Here is a 14,777-nt window from a genome sequence, read left to right on the forward strand (position 1 = left end):
TCTTATAGATTTGTTTATTTTCAATAAAAACCTTTATTCTTTGCAACAATAACAAGTTTTTTCAAAAGAAATAAATATCACTAGAAATACATGGTGATTCCATGTAGGTTTGGGTGTGTGTATATAAATATAAGAGTTTTCAAGCGAAAATTCGTATTCTCGCATATTTCAGATTTTTAATCGCTTATCGCATATAACTTGAAAACTTTTAACCTTTGAGAAAAATGACAAGATACCTTTTTTATTTAAAATATTCCAAGAAATGTAAAAACTCTTTTACAAAGCAAAAGAAAATGATTTTTGAATTTATTTAAAAAAACTTTCTGGCCAACAATTTTGCCCGACGCCCTTCAGATTTGTTACTTTGGAAGACACTTTTGAACAGGAATATGCAAAGAAGCCAAATGAGAAATTTTTTGATACGAGAGCGGCCTCATTACATGGACTATGGCCGATTTTCAACTGGACGCAATGCCACAAAAAAAGATCCGTACACGTAAATGGAATATATGGCAGCTTAGTGTTGTCTACGTTTAAGATAGTGATAAGTGAAGTTAATATCATATAAATCTAGGCGATTACTGTAATGTTTATGTGTTACAGACGTGATACATACAAAATATACTATACAGTGACCACGTAAAGGTTGGAATAAATTCATTTTCTCAAGAACGGACGATTTGGGAAAAAATCCCGAAACAGGTCGATTTTTATTTTTAAATTTCGACTTTTTGGCATATATATCATACTAGTGACGTCACCCGTCTGGGCGTGATGACGTCATCGATGATTTTTTTAAATGAGAATAGGGGTCGTATGATAGCTCATTTGAAAGGTAATTCAATTCTTTATTCAGTAATATAAACATTAACATAATTATTTATACAGGGTGCCTAAAAAAATTTTTTTTGAATTAAATTTATTGACATAAAAAGAAGAATGTGTGTAATTTATTTAATTCAAAATACATTTTACTGCTATCAGAAAACAGAAAAAAATGTTTTTCGCAAATAAATGTTGTTTTTTGCTTAAATTCAATATTAAAGCAGCCACCCACCAGCCTCGTGACAATTTGAACATTTAGTTTAAGCCAATATCAATGATTATTTTTCAAATATTCATTTTTTTCTGTTTTCTGAGAGCAGTAAAATGTATTTTGAATTAAATAAGTTACATATATTCTTCTTTTTATGTCCATAAATTTAATACAAAAAAAATTTTTTTGGACACCCTGTATAAATAATTATCTTAATGTTTATATTACTGAATAAAGAATTTAATTACCTTTCAAATGAGCTATCACACGACCACTATTCTCATTTAAAAAAATCATCGATGACGTCATCACGCCCAGATGGATGACGTCACTAGTATGATATATATGCCAAAAACTCGTAATTTAAAAATAAAAATTGACCTGTTTCGGGATTTTTTTCCAAAATCGTCCATTCTCGAGAAAATGAATTTATTCCAACCTTTACGTGCTCACTGTATATTTATCTATTATACAAAAAAAATGTTGAAAGTCTGAAGCTTAAAAGTTATAACTTTGAAACATACACTACAACTATTATAATACTCAAAAATATATAGATAAATTTTATAAATTTTATTTTATTTCATTTATTTACATAAAGTAGTACCATGACAACTATGGCCATTGGTTCAAGAACAGTAACATTAAATACATACTGAATAACGAAAACAAATAATAATTATATAACTTTAACACTTATGTCATTAGTAATATTAAATCTTGTGGTAGATCTGAGCGGATTTTAAAAACATTACACTTTTCGTGATTTCTGTATATGGTTGTTGAGCTTTTCTTTAAAAGTAGGTTTCATTTCATATAGTATTCAACGTGGAATGAAGTAAACACTTCTGTTGAATATGTTACAGTTCAAGTTGATTATCCAGTTGAAGTTGACTCTGAACTCTGACGGCTGGTTTCAGTAAAAGTTGATTATAAATATAAAATTGTTAAATATTTAAAGGCAAATTCAGAATTTAATACATTTATTCTAATATCTAGGTACACATGTCTTTCTATCACGAAATACTATAATCGACTGACTCATTAAATACTTCATTATCCATATTCGGGCATCTATGCTGTTTGTCAGAACATCCATTTCTTTTAGTCGTCCGTCAGGGCCGGCGTAGAAAATATTCTTTACAGTCGGCCACGCTTCCCTTATCCACGTCCGCGTGGATCCGATGCCACTGATTTACCTAGATCATAAAAAACATGTTAACTTTAAAAGACAAGACTATGAAATAAATAAGACACATGCCATATTAATAATGGGACTACTGTCTAATAATTTTACATTAAATCTAACAGGAGTCATCCATCCAGTTCATCTTCAGTTGGACCTGAAATATTAGCTTAAGATCTACAGCTAGTAAATTTCTTTAAAAAAAAACATGCTACACCCATAGTAAGAAAACAACTCTTATAAGTTCGCTTCTAAATTATGCAATAAGAAAGCAACTCTCATAAGTTCGATTCTTTAGTAAATTACATTAAAAACAACATGCAATAGGTAAACATGCTATACTAATAGCAAGACAACAATAAAGTTGTAAGATAAGAGTATAAGACCATAAGAGTACAAGACTTATAAGTTCGCCTCTAAAATATGCAATACCTGCAATAAGAAAACAACTCTTATAAGTTCGCCTCATTAGTAAATTCCATTAATCAAAACATGCAATAGGTACCTATAGTAAGAAAACAGCTCTTATAAGTTCGTTGCTTTAGAACTTGCCCTCTCCAAACCCCTTACCATGGGTTGGAAGAGCCGTGGTCTAAGAGCTAGTGTCTATACTTTTGTGGTCAACCATCTTAAGAGATCCGTTTCGTTAGGACCCTTATAAGTTCGTTTCTTTAGAACTCGCCTAGGACTCTTTAAGAACTCGTTTCGTAAGAGTTCTGTTGCTAGCTATCTTCGAGATCCGTTTCGTTAGGACTCTTATAAGTTCGTTTCGTTAGAACTCTTGTAGCTAGCTAACGTGTGATCCAAAATTATTGCCATCACAGGTGGCTCTGAATTACAGAGATAGCTATACAGCGCATGTCTATTCTTAATTCAGATATATTTTCCAGTTTACGTCAACTTTGCAGTGTAAGTCAACTTAACAAGAAAAGTTAGGTTATGTAGAGATGTTGGCGATGGACATATACAGCATCTTGTTTGATTGTATTTATTATTGTTACTTATAATTTCATTAATTCTTTTTATTTCTGATTAAAGTTCTGTGTTAAAGGTTTTAACTGATTTTTCTATGTTTTATAATGTTAATCAAAATTAATTGATAAACCAATGATATAAATTCAGATTAAAACAAGACATACGTAATTTTCTTTGTACAGCTAGCTTTGATCACAATAATTGTGGATCGCTCGTTATCTTGGAGATCCGTTTCGTTAGGATCCAAATCCCCTTTGGATTCAGAACTGACGTCAGTATTGAAAGGTTTCATCTTATCGTTAGATGACACACCTTCATTTTTCTTTTGAGATCTCACGGAACCTTGAGGATCCTCGATTACGTAACGATCATGATCTAAAACCCTTTTTAATGATACAAGGATCAGGTAATTAGGGAGTCATTCGTTTGACGTCCTCTTGAATTCTTCGTTGAATTCAATCACTTTGTCAAATGTTTGCTTTTATTTGACTTGGTTTGCATCAGTCATTCATTTGACGTCCGTTTGAATTCTTCGTTGAATTCATTCACTTTGTCAAAGGTTTGCTTTTATTTGACCTGGTTTGGATCAGTCATTCGTTTGACGTCCGCTTGAATTCTTCGTTGAATTCAATCACTTTGTCAAAGGTTTGCTTTTATTTGTCCTGGTTTGGATCAGTCATTCGTTTGACGTCCGCTTGAATTCTTCGTTGAATTCAATCACTTTGTCAAATGTTTGCTTTTATTTGACCTGGTTTGCATCAGTCATTCGTTTGACGTCCGCTTGAATTCTTCGTTGAATTCAATCACTTTGTCAAATGTTTGCTTTTATTTGACCTGGTTTGCATCAGTCATTCGTTTGACGTCCGCTTGAATTCTTCGTTGAATTCAATCACTTTGTCAAATGTTTGCTTTTATTTGACCTGGTTTGGATCAGTCATTCGTTTGACGTCCGCTTGAATTCTTCGTTGAATTCAATCACTTTGTCAAATGTTTGCTTTTATTTGACCAGGTTTGCATCAGTCATTCGTTTGACGTCCGCACATATTTTCGATAGATCGCCCCGGTCTGCCTCCTGTAATGACACTTCGTTGGCCAGAACAGCATCGGCTATACCTCTTGGTTGGTAACTCAACATTACTTCGTAGGGCGTTTTTTTTGTGGTTGAATTCTTCGTTGAATTCAATCCCCAATTTGGAACGAATTCATCTCAAGTAATCTCGTCTTCACTGCAGGATGATAAAGAAGCTACTATTGTACAATTATACCTTTCCACTTGTCCGTTTACTTTAGGAGCAGCAGTGGAATTCAGAACATGTTTTATATTAAGTGATGTACAATAATCCTTGAATCGTTGGGAAGTATAGCAAAAACCTCCATCGCTAATTATTCTTCTTGCTACACCAAAGTTTTCAATTGCACTTTTCAAAAAAGTAGTCACCGGGGTAACTTTGGTGGACTGCACAGCCTTCATAAAAAAAGAACTTAGTGAAAGCATCGACGATGACAATGAGATAAGAGTTCCTTCGTTTTGACTTTACAAATGGACCTAGATGATCTATATGCAGTGTATCAAAAGGTACTGCAACCTTCTCAATAGAATGCACAAGTCCAGGTTTTTGCTTTTCACCAGGTTCCTTATTATATAAGCCTTCTAGACAACCTCCAATGTATTTCTTAACATATTTTATCATACCTGAGAACCAGTATAATTGAGATATTGCCGAAATAGTCTTTTCTACTGACATGTGACCAGTTCCATCATGATAATGCAAAACAACCTGCCTGCGGGCTTGCCTTAGAGCAACCCACCTTTTGCCTTCTGAAGTTTTTGGATATAGTCGATTGTTTACAATGCAGTAGTTTTGATGGGTATCTTTTTCTTCCTTGTCTGATGGAGATTTCGACAGCAGATCTATGATAGTGTTGCATCTTTCATCTTTTAATTGGGCATGTAAGATCCAATCTTCTTGATCGATGTTCACAAGGTTTATCTTAAACGTGAGTGCCTCCTCTGGAATTTTTGTAACAGGATTTCTGCTTAGAGCGTCCGCGTGTAGCATTTTCGTACCTGGACGGTATTCAATGTCGAAAGTGAATTCTTGAATGGTTAACCACCATCTTCCAATCCTGGGAATTATATCTCTCTTTGTCAGTGTTGTCTGCACTGCATTACAATCTGTAACCACCTTAAAATGGATATCGATGAGATAAATTCGAAAATGTAATGAATTTACTACTACCATGGTTTCTAACTCCAGATTGTAAACAGCAAGGACAGGCCTCGAAGTCAATTTATTCTTGAGGGTTTCGAAAGCACACGTTGTTCGTCATCCCATACAAATTTGACATCTTTTTTCGTGAGAAGTGTCAAAAGTCTTGCGATCGTGGCAAAGTCCTTTACATATTTTCTGAAGTAACTTGACAAACCCAAAAATTGGCGTGTAGTGTCGACATCAACAGGTTCTGGAAATCGTTCAATTGCTTCTGTTTTCAGCTGTAAAGTCGTGAAATACATACAATCTTTTAATTTTTCTAAGAACTCGTCTGCACGTGGAAGTGGAAATCGATCCTTAACAGTCTTCGAATTCAATGCACGATAATCTACACACATTCGATTTTCTCCATTTTTCTTTTGGACTAATAGCATCGGACTTGAATAAGGTGAACTAGATTCTTGAATTACTCCATTAGCCTGTAAATCATCTACGATAGTCTGTACAACTTTTCGTTCATTGTAAGACAAACCATAAGGACGATACACGACAGGACGATCATCAGTAAGATGGATTTGCATTTTAAGAATATCTGTTTTACCCAATTCACTAATGTTTTGTGAAAAACAACACCTAAATTGATTCAGTAAGTCAAGGAGCTTTACTGCTTACTCCTCAGATAAATTTGAATTACATAACACATAATTTTTGGAAAACAAACAAAAATTGCGTAAAGAACGGGTCATTATACTAACATCAGTAGAAACACTTTTATCTTCAACACAATCAACACCTCTAGCTACAATTTGAGTTTCACTTACGTCAACTAAGGTGAGATGTATTCAAATTATTGTACCCTGTTCTAGCCAATCCTCTCAACCTGATTTACATGTGGAATATCATAGCAGTTCGTTCCAGTCACTAATAGATCCCAACATCCAAAAAAAAAAATTCAGGAATGCACTCCGGCTCCACAAATGTTCCATTAACCGCATCGTTTGGTTGTGCTTGGTGCTGGATGAGCCTTTTTTAACTAGTAACTCTAATCTATCGAGTCTATCACTAACATACATTTCGAGTAGTGGAGGAGTGTTGAGACTCTTTTACTTGCTGAAGCTACCCGAACGATGTTCGTTTCTCTAGATTTGGGAATCTTGGAACTTGTCTGATGATGTAAATGATATTGTCGGTTTTATCTTGTAATCATAGTCGTTACTACTACTGCTAGATTCGGATGTTGAACTTGAACTTAGTCTGGATCCTTTCATTCAACCCATTGCTTCTGTTTCCTTTTTATATACTATACTTATATAATAATATATACCTACTTATATTCATGCTTTTCAAATAAAATTGCGAAGTTAAATTGAGAGAAGGTTGTTGCTACACGTTGAACAACCTCTCGAACTTAAATAATGCAATATAAGCTCAATACTACACGTTGAATAGCTTATACAGAGCGTTCACCAATCAACCAGACATACCACTTCGAAGGAAGCGCCAAAATGGGCAACATTGTCTATTATTCCACTATAGTATCGATGCGTAATCGTCCATCGACGGATTTAAACAAATAACACTTTAGGTTCTGAAATTACTAATCTACAATGAGTAGGTGACATAATATGGTTGTTAAATTACCGGCAAGTGGGTAAATAAACCGGCTGCTCAAATTCCTCAAACATTTATTACCAAACATTTAAAATTAATTTTTAACTGTTAAAGATGTTCAAAACTCATCTACTCGATAGTAACAGTATGTTATTAAAATCGCTTTATCAATTTTTCTCTTTTCTCGATTATTAGGTTTTATTGCATAGTATATAAATTATTGTAATGACTGAATAAATAATTAATTTAAAATAATGCTATTAATGTAAATTAATAAATAATTCACGCAATTAACAAGTAACGATTTAAAAGAATATTCAAAAACTAAAGCCATAGTCACCGCTATTTTAAAAATGACATTGACACTCTACGACTATACCGTCTACACTCTAAATATTTATAAATGCATGTGTATAAATTATAACAATAACGCATACCTTATTAAATGTGGAAAAACCGGCAGTGCTCACACCTTAAGCACGCATATCTAATTGAAACCCAAACGCAGTGTATATTCTTATAAATATTTTAATCTATTTTAAATTTAAATCTCGAAATATAAATATTACTAAACGTTGAATAGTTTATATCTCCCTATAGATATTTTAATCTATTTCAAATTCAAATACCAAAATATAAGTCTATTATCTACACTTTGAATAGCTTATAAAAATATAATACATTATTAATATAATAAAATTGTGAAGTTAATAAAAGAGAAGTCTGTTGCTACACGTTGAACAGTTTCTCAAACTTAAATAAGGTAATATAAGCTTAATACTATACGTTGATTAGCTCATATACTATCCTTATAAATATTTTAACTTATTTTGAAATCAAATCGCGAAATATAAGTCTATAATCTACACTTTGAATAGCTTATAAATATATTCCGATAAATATTTTAACCTTTTTCAAAATCAAATCGCGAAATATGTCTATTAACTACACTTTGAATAGCTTATACATCACGATAAATATTTTAATATCTATTAAATAAACTATCTGATAAATACATACAGTTCAATCCTCTTAACCCCATCAGACACAAGTTCGAAGTTCCAACAGACATCCTGTCATAAAAAATATGTGGTACAATGTACATCATTGGCAAAGAAACAGCACAAATTGATCCAAAAACAACTCATAAAAACACCCAGGTGATTCACCGTACTTTAAATATTATTTACACGTCGCATTTAGTGCAAATTCCGGATAAAATTCCACGTAGAACACTTTAACGTAACAACACTTCACAAGTTCACCTCTTGCAGGAAAATTCCATTGCTATTTTTGTCACTTTCGAAACATTCACATACGATTATACTATTATTGTGTTTTTAAACAAATATCACTATTAAATAAGTATAAATATAACTTAACACTTGCTATAGCACATGGATAATATCCTACCGCTGCTTTGTTAAATATTTAAAGGCAAATTCAGAATTTAATACATTTATTCTAATATCTAGGTACACATGTCTTTCTATCACGAAATACTATAATCGACTGACTCATTAAATACTTCATTATCCATATTCGGGCATCTATGCTGTTTGTCAGAACATCCATTTCTTTTAGTCGTCCGTCAGGGCCGGCGTAGAAAATATTCTTTACAAAATGAAGATTTATATTCAACATTTACTAGTAAAAGTAGACTCCAACTAGGAAAAGTATACCCTTCCCAATGCCATTTAGTAAAAGTTGATTCTGATTCACACAAACAGCCGATTCTATAAATTAAATGTTACTGAATATGTTCAAATTAGTCTAGGCTGTATCGTCGCCCCCGTTAGATAAATTACTCCGATTCGAATTTTTTGCACAAACTTACTCAAAAAGAGGTCCTTATAACAAATCTACTGGGTGCCAGGCAGTACCTTGATCGATAACTTGTTTAAACAATTTTTTTAGACAAATTCACAAAAATAATTTTTTCACTTCGAACAATTTTTTTTAGATTATTTGGGTTATACTGAGCAAAAAAAGGTATTTTGTGATTTTTCTCTAAAATTGATTGTTGTCGAGTTATATGCGATTTAAAATTTGAAAAATGCGAAAATAGCCATTTTCAAGGCTTAATAACTCGGTTAAAATCCAATATTATGAAAGTTAGAAAGTGACCAAATCAAAGTTTATAGCCCCCTCTACAAGATCCAGTAGAAATTTTTGTCACTGTTTTATTACTAAGCTTTATCTTTAATTTTTAACAATGAGCGCTAAGTGCGTATTAGGCGGCCGTCAATGGTGAGTGCTAAAGAGATGCACCACTCCAGCCGTCCAATGGTTAGCGCTCATTGTTGATAATTAAAAATAATATCTTATTAATGAAATAATGACAAAAATGTCTTCTTTAATCTTTGAATTTTTTTAGTTTCTGACTTTCATAATATATAATATCGTATGGCATTTTTGCCTTTCGGGCAGATCCGGCGCCAATTACATCTTTAACCCTGTTTCAAGTAACTAGTGTCGATGTACACTAGCCCAGGGGGACCGACGGATTAACGTGCTCTCCGAGGCACGGTGAGACGGCTCGTGTCATTATTGGAAATGAGAATGTTTTGTCTTTAGCAGGGCTCGAACCCACGTGCACTGGCGTATGAGGCCAGCGATTATGCCGTTACTCCACGGCTGCTCGCTCGACTTTCACAATAGTTATTAAACCTTAAAAATGGTTATTTTGGCGTTTTTCAAATTTTAAGTCGCTAATAACTCGACAACAGTCAATTTTAGAGAAAAAAAGGCCCGACGGATCTAAAAAAAATTTGTACGAAGTGAAAAAATTACACACACCGGCTAAATTAGCCGAACACCTTAAAAATGGGACATGTTTGATGTCTCGAATTTCCTAAACCTGTTGTCCGATTAGAGTGATTCTTTTAGTAAGTTATAGCCTTGTTAGTTAAGAATATCGTTGTAATAATATTGTTGCTAGACAGGTACATGTGATTTTATACCGGGTGTTACAATCATACTGTGTTTTTTTCTTAAAGTTGGGAACACCCTGTGGAATATTCTAGTACATATTTATAATATTTTAAAATTAAAACTCCATTGTAGACTTGGGCTTTCTTAACATTTTCTTTTTTGATTCATTTGCTTATGTTGGAAAATAAAAAAGTTATGTGCTTTAGTAACTAGCCATGTTTTTTATCAATAAATCCTCATAGTAGGGGAGGAAAGTATGCTAAATTTGCAGTTTGTAAAGATGTCTCCTATTTAAGATTTTAAAGGAACCCCCCAACCCACCTCCGCCGGGGATGTGTTTGGTGCCATTCGATAGATTTTTGAAAAATATTGAATAGGTGTATTTTGCAGTTTTACGATCTGATGTTCATTTCGCGAAATATTGCAGGGTTCGTATTTAAAATTTTAAAATTTAAAATTTACACCCCTCCCCTCTCCGTGGGGTGCCACGAACATCCACGGAGGTGGGGTTCTTGACACCCAAAATAAGCAACTTCTATTCGACACATTTTTTCTTATGATGGATAGATAGCGCCATAATCGGGGAAAAATGATTGTTTCAAATGGAAAATTAAATTAAAAAATGAAAAGTCCCCCACTTTATGGAAATTTTAACTTAACCTTTTTCTGATTTTAGCACATACTCTTCACAATCCAGTAGGTTCCCATAAAGCTCGAGTAACTGCAAATTTAGTATACTTTCCTCCCCTACTATGAGGATTTATTGATGAAAAACATGGATAGCTGTTAACGCACACAACTCTTTTATTATCTCACATAAGTAAATTAATCAACAAGAAAAATGTTAAGAAAGCCTAAGTCTACAATCGAGTATTACTTTTAATAGTTTACATGTGCTAGAATATTTCACAGGGTGTTCCAAACTTTAAGAAAAAAAACGCAGCATGATTTGTACACCCGGTAAAAAATGATATTCCTGTCTAGCAACAATATTATTACAACGATATTCTTAATAATATGGCTATAACATACTAAAAGAATCTCTCAAATCGGATCAGTGGTTTAGGAAACTCGAGATATCAAACATGTCCCATTTTTAAGGTGTTCGGCTAATTTTGCCGGTGTGTGTATTTTTGCGAATTTGTTTAAAATCATTCTTTATCGCCAAACGTCACTAAAATCATTCATTATTGTACTTATTTGCCCTCATTTTCGGCAGTAAAGTAACACTTTGTTGTATTTAAAGAAGATGGTTACTTTACCTGCCGCGATAATTAATCAAATTAACCGAGATTGAATGAAAGCGGTCAATGGCAGCAATCGATTATTTATTTGAGTGAAATTAAAATTTATTTACTTTAATTATTAAAAATATAGTACAAAATTTATCTTATTATTAATAAAATTTATGTCAAAAAGTAAAATTGTGTAATGTTTCGCAATTATATTCATACAAAATGAATCAAAACTTTACAGTAATTAGGTAGGTATACAATATTGATAACTATCGATTAAACATCAAAACCGGCCATGCTACGAAAAAATACATTCAGTGACATTAATGACAATTATTAATGTTTTAAAAATTATAAAAGTGATGACTTTCAACCGTCAAATTAATATTTATTACAACTGCTTGTTTAATTATACTAATTTGCACTTACATAAATGAATTACAATAAAATTTTGGTCTTGAGCAGTTTTATTCATGAAATAATCGCAACAAATTGCACTCGATCTCTAAAATTAATATAGAATTTTTGCCCTCGTGACATTTTGACATAATTAAAACTGTCAAAGTGTAACTCGGGAAAAATTCAATAATTTTAGAGCTCTTGTGAAATTACTACTAATAATTACCCCAAAAGGATGAAAGGATTTGATTTCAGTTCAGTGCCTCTACCCAGGTGCTCCGATGAGGAGACGGTTATTCCGAAATACGTGTAAGCACATTGTAGAGCCTCTGTACTCTAATCAAATCTGCACCATCTTTTCTTTTAACACCTATTTTTCTTTGCCCTCAAAGTGAATCGTGCATGAATTTCAGTAACAAACATGTCGATTGCACACCGCTCTTTATATTATCGAATTGTTTAATGCCTTGTTCCACTTTCAGCGACTTCAGTTCTCCGTGCGCGATCTTCGAAAATGAAGTTCGATCAACGATTTGGAGATTTTCCAAAGGAAAAAGACCAATTATCGCTTTATTCAAGAACACCGAAAGAAACAAAATAAAACGCGTTCGCTTCTAATTTCAAGAGTTTCCCGAGCGAGTCGTGTAATCTATCAAACGGAATAGATCCAGGGTTAGTGTGTCAGGTTTGCACGCTAACGTGACTCGAATAGATTATTTCCAATGTTGTAAACTTTCGCTGTGGTATTCAATGCCGTCGGTTAAAAATACAAACATTGTTCGTTGTATACTCAATATCTTAATTTTTACAAAATTCCCAAATTATGTGAAATGTAATGTATTATGAAATACTTGTTTTAATAGCAGAATCGCAATAAGATCGTGCGTTGCTAAACAGTATTATCATCTTCTTCTTGTAGTGCCTATCCGATTCGGATGTTGGCGACCATCATGGCAATCTGTACTTTGCACACTGCTGCTCTAAAAATATTTGTGGTTGTTGCGTTGAACCACGTACGTAGATTCTTCAGTCAAGAAATTCTTCGCCTTCCTGGTCCTCGTTTTCCTTTCACTTTTCCTTGTAAGATTAGTTGCAGCAGTCCATATTTTTCACTGTTTCTCATGATGTGGTCAAGGTATTCGATTTTGGCTGCTTTTATTGTGGTTAACAGCTCTTTGTTTTCATTCTCAGCAAGACACCCTGATTAGTAACGTGGTCGGTATAAGATACCTTCAGGATTCGACGATAAAGCCACATTTCGAAAGCCTCAATTTTCTTGCAGGTGGCGTGTGTGAGAGTCCACGACTCAACTCCGTACAACAGTATAGAAAAGATATTGGGGATACTTTGAACTCGGGGGTTATTTTGATCAAAACTTTAAAAATTAATTATATGCCTCAGGCGTGTGCGCTTAGCCACTGCCGATAACCGAATTTTGCCTAGTCGGCAGCAATGTTACTGTTATTTAGTATTTATGACCATTCGATACCGATACACACGCGTGTGCTAGAAGTACAAGCATTTTTTTGGAGTATTGAGTTTAACATCAATTTTGTTAAGTGAAAAACTTCGTACATATCACGGTAAGTATATTGTTTATACAACGTTTTCTTTCATGTAGTGATTAGAAGTACTTTGATCATGAATCTCACTGAAAATAACGTAAGCAGGTTATGGGAGTGATTAAGAGTACGGCGTGAAATTACTGGGGGAAACATTGATCAATACAATGGGCAACATTGATCGTGTGATCAATGTTACACCAGACGATCCGTATAATCGTTTTTTCGAACAGATGAAAATATTAATCAAATAAATATTATTTAAACGTATTCTTTCTTGCAGGAAAATGCCCCGTAAGCATAAAAGATTACTTGGCAGCAGAAGTTACGCTGATTACCCTCCAGAAAATTTAGAAAGAGCCATTGAACGGGTAGTTGAAGGTACACTATCTATTAGAGAAGCATCAATACAATATAAAATTCCCTTTGGTACCCTGTATAACAGATATAAAGGAAAACATATTGGCACCCCCGGACGTCCTACTATTTTCACCAAAGGAGAGGAGGTAGCAATTTTAAAAGCAGCCGCTAAATGTGCTGACTGGGGCTTTCCTTTATCTATTCAGGACCTAGGAATGATGGCAAAATGGTATTTGGATCAACAAGGAAAAAACGTGGCTATATTTCAAAAAAATCTGCCTGGTATTGACTGGGCATACAGCCTACTTAATAGGCATAAGGATTCGTTTGGGCAACGACTAGCAACAAATATTAAACGTGCTAGAGCTGCTGTTTCAAGAGTTACACTAGAAGAGTTTTATAATAACTTGGAGCCAGTAATTAAAGATTTGCCCAGTTCCAACATTTTGAACTATGACGAATCTAATTTGTCAGACGATCCAGGGAAAAAACGTTGCATATACAAAAGAGGCATTAAGTACCCCGAAAAAGTGATGAATCACTCCAAAAGTTGTACCACTATTATGGTATGTGCTGCTGCAGACGGAACTCTTCTCCCTCCCTACGTCATTTATAAAAGAAATCACCTGTATGATATGTGGAAGGAAAATGGACCGCGTGGTTTACCTTGCTGCGATAAACCATGCTGCAACTCAGGGACGAGGTATAATCGTACTCAAAGTGGATGGATAGATGGCGTAACTTTTAGAGACTGGTTCACAACTTGCTTTTTACCCCATGCACGACGTTTAGAAGGAAGAAAAGCTTTGATAGGAGATAATTTGTCGTCACACATGGATGTTGAAGTTCTTAAGATGTGTGCTGAACATGAAGTTGACTTCATATGCTTAGTTCCAAATTCTACCCATTTGTGCCAACCACTGGACGTGGGCTTTTTCAGGCCAATGAAACAGGCTTGGAGGACGACGTTAACGGATTGGAAAATACAAAATTTGCGACTAAGTACAGTTCCAAAAGATATGTTTTCATCTTTTTTAAGGAAAACATTAAAAACTCTTGACGAAGTCACTCCTCGAGTTTCGAAAGGTGGTCCATCCCAACAAACGGATAAAATTGCGTCAGCAGTAAAGCGAAACTTAATTAGCTCCTTTCGTTCTACTGGTATTTATCCGTTTTGCCGGGGTGAAGTTTATAAGAAATTGCCAACAGATGACGCTCCACAAGATCCCACGGACGCCGTTGAAAATGCATTAACTGCACTTCTAA

General features: G+C 34.0%; 1 long non-coding RNA gene across 1 annotated transcript; it reads right to left on the minus strand.

Annotated features, from left to right (window-relative positions):
* Positions 1-2,002: 2,002 nt before the first annotated feature.
* On the minus strand, positions 2,003-8,636 carry LOC126889900 (uncharacterized). The gene is made up of 2 exons (XR_007700216.1): positions 8,042-8,636; positions 2,003-2,235 (listed from the first exon to the last, which is right to left on the minus strand). It is a non-coding gene; the product is annotated as an uncharacterized LOC126889900 (long non-coding RNA).
* Positions 8,637-14,777: the final 6,141 nt, after the last annotated feature.

Source organism: Diabrotica virgifera, chromosome 8, assembly GCF_917563875.1.
Source record: "Diabrotica virgifera virgifera chromosome 8, PGI_DIABVI_V3a".
NCBI lineage: Eukaryota > Metazoa > Arthropoda > Insecta > Coleoptera > Chrysomelidae > Diabrotica > Diabrotica virgifera.